Here is a 6,543-nt window from a genome sequence, read left to right on the forward strand (position 1 = left end):
GAAATACAGAAGCAGGCAGGGAATTCCAGAGTTTACCAGAGAAAGGGATGAATGATTGAGAATACTGGTTAACTCTTGCGTTAGAGAGGTGGACAGAATAGGGGTCAGAGAAAGAAGAAAGTCTTGTGCAGCGAGGCCGCGGAAGGAGGGGAGGCATGCAGTTAGCAAGATCAGAAGAGCAATTGGCATGAAAATAGCGGTAGAAGACAGCTAGATATGCAACATTGCGGCGGTGAGAGAGAGGCTGAAGACAGTCAGTTAGAGGAGAGGAGTTGATGAGATGAAAAGCTTTTGATTCCATCCTGTCTAGAAGAGCAGTATGAGTGGAACCCCCCCAGACATGTGAAGCATACTCCATACATGGATGGATAAGGCCCTTGTACAGAGTTAGCAGCTGGGGGGGTGAGAAAAACTGGCGGAGATGTCTCAGAACACCTAACTTCATAGAAGCTGTTTTAGCTAGAGATGAGATGTGAAGTTTCCAGTTCAGATTATAAGTAAAGGACAGACCGAGGATGTTCAGTGTAGAAGAGGGGGACAGTTGAGTGTCATTGAAGAAGAGGGGATAGTTGTCTGGAAGGTTGTGTCGAGTTGATAGATGGAGGAATTGAGTTTTTGAGGCATTGAACAATACCAAGTTTGCTCTGTCCCAATCAGAAATTTTAGAAAGATCAGAAGTTAGGCGTTCTGTGGCTTCCCTGCGTGATACGTTTACCTCCTGAAGGGTTGGACGTCTATGAAAAGACGTGGAAAAGTGCAGGGTGGTATCATCAGCATAGGAGTGGATAGGACAAGAAGTTTGGTTTAGAAGATCATTAATGAATAATAAGAAGAGAGTGGGTGACAGGACAGAACCCTGAGGAACACCACTGTTAATAGATTTAGGAGAAGAACAGTGACCATCTACCACAGCAGCAATAGAACGGTCAGAAAGGAAACTTGAGATGAAGTTACAGAGAGAAGGATAGAAACCGTAGGAGGGTAGTTTGGAAATCAAAGCTTTGTGCCAGACTCTATCAAAGGCTTTTGATATGTCCAAGGCAACAGCAAAAGTTTCACAAAAATCTCTAAAAGAGGATGACCAAGACTCAGTAAGGAAAGCCAGAAGATCACCAGTAGAGCGGCCTTGACGGAACCCATACTGGCGATCAGATAGAAGGTTGTGAAGTGATAGATGTTTAAGAATCTTCCTGTTGAGGATAGATTCAAAAACTTTAGATAAGCAGGAAATTAAAGCAATAGGACGGTAGTTTGAGGGATTAGAGCGGTCACCCTTTTTAGGAACAGGTTGAATGTAGGCAAACTTCCAGCAAGAAGGAAAGGTAGATGTTGAGAGACAGAGCTGAAAGAGTTTGACTAGGCAAGGTGCAAGCACAGACGCACAGTTTCGGAGAACAATAGGAGGGACCCCATCAGGTCCATAAGCCTTCCGAGGGTTTAGGCCAGCGAGGGCATGGAAAACATCATTGCGAAGAATTTTAATACGTGGCATGAAGTAGTCAGAGGGTGGAGGAGAGGGAGGAACAAGCCCAGAATCGTCCAAGGTAGAATTTTTAGCAAAGGTTTGAGCAAAGAGTTCAGCTTTAGAAATAGATGTGATAGCAGTGGTGCCATCTGGTTGAAGTAGAGGAGGAAAAGAAGAAGAAGCAAAGTTATTGGAGATATTTTTGGCTAGATGCCAGAAATCACGAGGGGAGTTAGATCTTGAAAGGTTTTGATATTTTCTGTTAATGAAGGAGTTTTTGGCTAGTTGGAGAACAGACTTGGCATGGTTCCGGGCAGAAATATAAAGTGCATGAGATTCTGGTGATGGAAGGCTTAAGTACCTTTTGTGGGCCACCTCTCTATCATGTATAGCACGAGAACAGGCTGTGTTAAACCAAGGTTTAGAAGGTTTAGGGCGAGAAAAAGAGTGAGGAATGTACGCCTCCATGCCAGACACTATCACCTCTGTTATGCGCTCAGCACACAAAGACGGGTCTCTGACACGGAAGCAGTAGTCATTCCAAGGAAAATCAGCAAAATACCTCCTCAGGTCCCCCCAACTAGCAGAGGCAAAACGCCAGAGGCACCTTCGCTTAGGGGGATCCTGAGGAGGGATTGGAGTGATAGGACATGATAAAGTTATGAGATTGTGATCGGAGGAGCCCAACAGAGAAGAAAGGGTGACAGCATAAGCAGAAGGATTAGAGGTCAGGAAAAGGTCAAGAATGTTGGGCGTATCTCCAAGACAGTCAGGAATACGAGTAGGGTGTTGGACCAATTGCTCTAGGTCATGGAGGATAGCAAAGTTGTAGGCTAGTTCACCAGGATGGTCAGTGAAGGGAGAGGAAAGCCAAAGCTGGTGGTGAACATTGAAGTCTCCAAGAATGGAGATCTCTGCAAAAGGGAAGAGGGTCAGAATGTGCTCCACTTTGGAAGTTAAGTAGTCAAAGAATTTCTTATAGTCAGAGGAGTTAGGAGAGAGGTATACAGCACAGATAAATTTAGTATGAGAATGACTCTGTAGTCGTAGCCAGATGGTGGAAAACTCGGAAGATTCAAGAGCGTGGGCACGAGAGCAGGTTAAGTCATTGCGCACATAAACGCAGCATCCAGCTTTGGATCGAAAATGAGGATAGAGAAAGTAGGAGGGAACAGAAAAGGGGCTACTGTCAGTTGCCTCAGACACCTGAGTTTCAGTGAGGAAAAGAAGATGAGGTTTAGAAGAGGAGAGGTGGTGTTCTACAGATTGAAAATTAGATCTTAGACCGCGAATGTTGCAAAAGTTAATGAAGAAAAAGTTGAGGGGGGTGTCAAGACACTTAAGGTCGTCGACAGAAAGGCAGTCCGACCTGGGGACATTAATGGTCCCCTCCCCAGATGGGGACTCCGAGGCTGGTGTAGGAGTCGCCATGATTTTAAAATTTTTGAGTGAAGGGTGTGTGTGTTATTAGGTGCTTGTAGTTTTGTGTGAAGGAAGAGAGTTGTCTTTAGAGGGCAGGCTGTGACTGCCCCCTTGTGTTGTGAGACACAAAGGGAAATGTTCAGTGAGGTCACAGCTGGGTTTAATGATAAGTTCACAGCACCCCCTGAACAGTGCTTTAGACCTCACTGGGAGTAATTATCATTTTGGCAGGTGTCTACTGCCTCCTCCTGTAGAGGAGGCAGTAGACACCTGTGTGTGTGTGCATATGTAATAATAATAATAATAATAATAATAATAATAATAATAATAATAATAATAATAATAATAATAATAACAATAAAGTTTATTATTTAGGCAGTTATCAAACTGAAAATGTACATAGGGGGTGGGGAAATACTTAACATTAATCCTAAAGGTAAGTCTAATCTAGGAGGGACTATTGATTGATGGCTTGCACCATAATGGGAATCGCACTGAGTCTGTACCGGTCCGTGCACAGTGCCTTTAGGGGCGTTATCTTGTTGAGGTGTCTGGTGGCACGGACCAGGCGAGGTGCGTCAGGCGGCAGCATGTTTCTGAGACATGGATGATGCAGTAGTCCCCTTCCAAATTTCTCCAGAGCCTCTCAGTGCCTGGTGGATAGTCTCGACAGACTCAGGGTGGTCAGGGCTTCTTCATAGGTGGTGTAGGCAGGGCCAAGGATGACCCTGCACGCCCTTTTCTGCACACTCTCTAGCTGTAGCTGTTGAGTGTGTGTGAGGGAGAAGGACCACGCTGGGGAGGCGTACATGAGTTTGGGGAGGATGAAGGTGAGGTATATCCCCCTTAACTCACCTGTCGGCGTCCCCAGCAACCTGAGTCTGCACAGCATGTGTGTGTCTGTGTGTGTGCTGTACTCACATCCAATGTGAAGCTGTGCCTCCTATTGTTCTGTGATACTATACCTCTGTACTTGCACCCTACTTTGTCAAACTCTACCAACTCAGTCTGTCAGTGTCTACCTTTCCTTCCTGCTAAAAGTTTCCCTACATTCAACCTGTTCTTAAAAAGGATGACCACTCTAATTCCTCAAATTACTGCCCAACTGCTTTTTAATCTATCCTCAACAGGAAGATTCTTAAGCGTCCATCACTTCATAGCCTTATATTTGATCACCAGTTAGGATTATGTCATGGCCACTCTACTGGTGATCTGGCCTTCCTTACAGTCTTAATCATCCTCTTGTATGGATCTTGATGAAACTTTTGCTGTTGCCTTAGACATATCAAAAGCAATTGAGTCTGACACAAAGCTCTAATTTCCAAACTAGCATCTTATACAGTAAGTCTGGAAAGGTTTCTCACCAAAGGGCCGACGACATTTCTTTTTTGCATTAAATGAAATAGGCTCACAACCTCGTATCTTGGAGAGCGTTTGTGTGACACATTTATACCAGTAACTGGCAACCCCTACACACTCTACCACCCATGGTTAGTTAATGGTACTTGGACTTAGTAACCACTTGGCTGCAATAGAGAGAAGATATGTTCATCTGATGTTCCCAGGTGGAGCCAAATTGAGCATTTATTTTGCTTCCTACCACCCTCTCAACTTGCCCAAAATAGTCACTAATAAGGATAAACGAAAGGAGGTGAAAACCTTACACAAAGCTGGCCACAATCTCCCATTTATAGCACATCAAACTGAAGTAAAGCTGAGGACAGTCCAGCACTTGGTGAGAAGATTCAAGGATGTCAGGGAGGCAAATGCAATCCCCTCATTTCCCAAGTCTGGGAGGCCTTGTAAGATAACCTTGAAGACCTGTGGACTTATTTCCCTGCAAGTTTTAAAGTATCCAAGGCTGACAGTATAGGAATTAAAGGTAAAAAAAAAAAAAAAAAAAATCTGAATTACTGGGAGGTGTGTCTTTGAGGAGTGTCTAGCAGATACTCCATGATGACTTGGGATACAAAAGGTACCATGCCCACAGAAAGCTGCTGTTAAATGCACTACAGAAGGACTAAAGAACCAAATTTTGCAAGAAATACCTAGCATGGAATGAGGAACAATGGAAAACTGTGTTAAGGAGTAATAAGGTAACTTTTACTGTCACTGGGAGTCCTTCATCACGAGTGTACCTCAAGCCAGACAGCGAACCCTTAGATCTAAAGTACACCTCTAAGTTTAAGCACCCAGCATCACTTATGGTTTGGGGTTGCTTTTCTTATCATGGAGTTGGTAAATTGGTGATTCTTCCTGCAAATGAAAAATTTAAACAAAACATTTACATACAACTTTTGAGTGGTGTGATTGTTTTGAAAAAACAAAAGCAAAAGTGTTCATGCAGGATCTGTCCCTTGCACATATTGCAAAGTTTGTTACACAGTGGTTGACAGACTGAGAGGTCCCTTTTCTTGTGATTGGCCTGAGACCAGCCCAGATATTAATCTGATCGAAAACTTAAGGTCAGAAATTAAAAGACAGCTGCAACGTATGGACACATCATCTGTGCTTGAACTTGAGACTGCAGTCAAGCAACTGTGGGCCAGCTTTTCAACAACTTACCTTCAAAACTTTGCATTAAGTGTCCCTAAACACCTTGAGGACATTGTAAAGGGGGAAGGGTAATGCCAGTAAATACTGATAATTTTGATGATGCATGTTTCTTTATAACCTTTCTCCCTGTCAAACATAAACAATGTTTTTTTTTTTTCACACAGCAACAAAACTTTCCACCCATACTGTAGCTTCTATCCTTCTCTCTATAACTTCATTTCAAGTTTCCTTTCAGAGTGTTCTATTGCTGCTGTGCTAAATAGTCACTGTTCTTCTAAGTCTATTAATAGTGCTCTATCAACAGGGTTTAGTCCTGTCACCCACTCTCTCTATAATTCTTCTAAGCCTAACTTATAGTCCTTTTCACTCATACAGTGATGTTACCACTGCATTTTTCCATGTCTTCTCTTAGATGTCCAAGTATTCAGGAATTAAACATATGCAGGGAAGCCACAGAACAACTGACTTCTGATGTCCCTAAAACTTCTGATTGGGGCAGAGCAAATGTGGTATTGTTCAATGCCTAAAAACCGAACTCCTCCATATATCAGCTCAACACAGTCTTTCAGATAACAATCCTGTTTTAATCAATGACACTCAACTGTCCCCTTCTTCTATACTGAACATTCTCACTCTGTGCTTTACTAATAATCTAAAGTGGACACTTCACATCTCATCTCTTGCTAAAACAGTCTCTATGAAGATAGGCATTCTGAGCTGCCCCTGCCAGTTTTTCTCACCCTCTGTATAGGGTCTTTATCCAACCATGTATGGAGTACACCATATACAAGGAGAGGTTCCATTCACATAGCTCTTTTGAACAGAGTGAAATCATAAGCATTTCATCTTAACATTTCTTCTCCTCTAACTGACTGTCTTCAGCATTTTTCTCTTCACTGCAATGCTGCATCTCAAGTGATGGCAACATCTAAAGGCATCTTCTATTTACAACACTGATCAGCTCAAGATGATTGATCTGGATCTGGATCTGGTCTGGATTTGCTTGGGATAAAAGAACTCTCATGGCCATTACTGATCAAAACAATAAAAATACAAGCATGTCGCTGCCTAGCTGTCACAAGCGGCAGACTGTTGATGCT

The 6,543-nt window shown here is 43.1% G+C and overlaps 1 protein-coding gene across 2 annotated transcripts in view; it reads right to left on the bottom strand.

Moving 5' to 3' along the window:
* LOC135101705 (elongator complex protein 3) overlaps positions 1–6,543 on the bottom strand; it is a 201,442-nt gene that overhangs the window by 163,401 nt on the left and 31,498 nt on the right. The window lies entirely within an intron of this gene.

The sequence above is a fragment of the Scylla paramamosain genome, chromosome 1, assembly GCF_035594125.1.
Source record: "Scylla paramamosain isolate STU-SP2022 chromosome 1, ASM3559412v1, whole genome shotgun sequence".
In the NCBI taxonomy this organism is placed as follows: domain Eukaryota; kingdom Metazoa; phylum Arthropoda; class Malacostraca; order Decapoda; family Portunidae; genus Scylla; species Scylla paramamosain.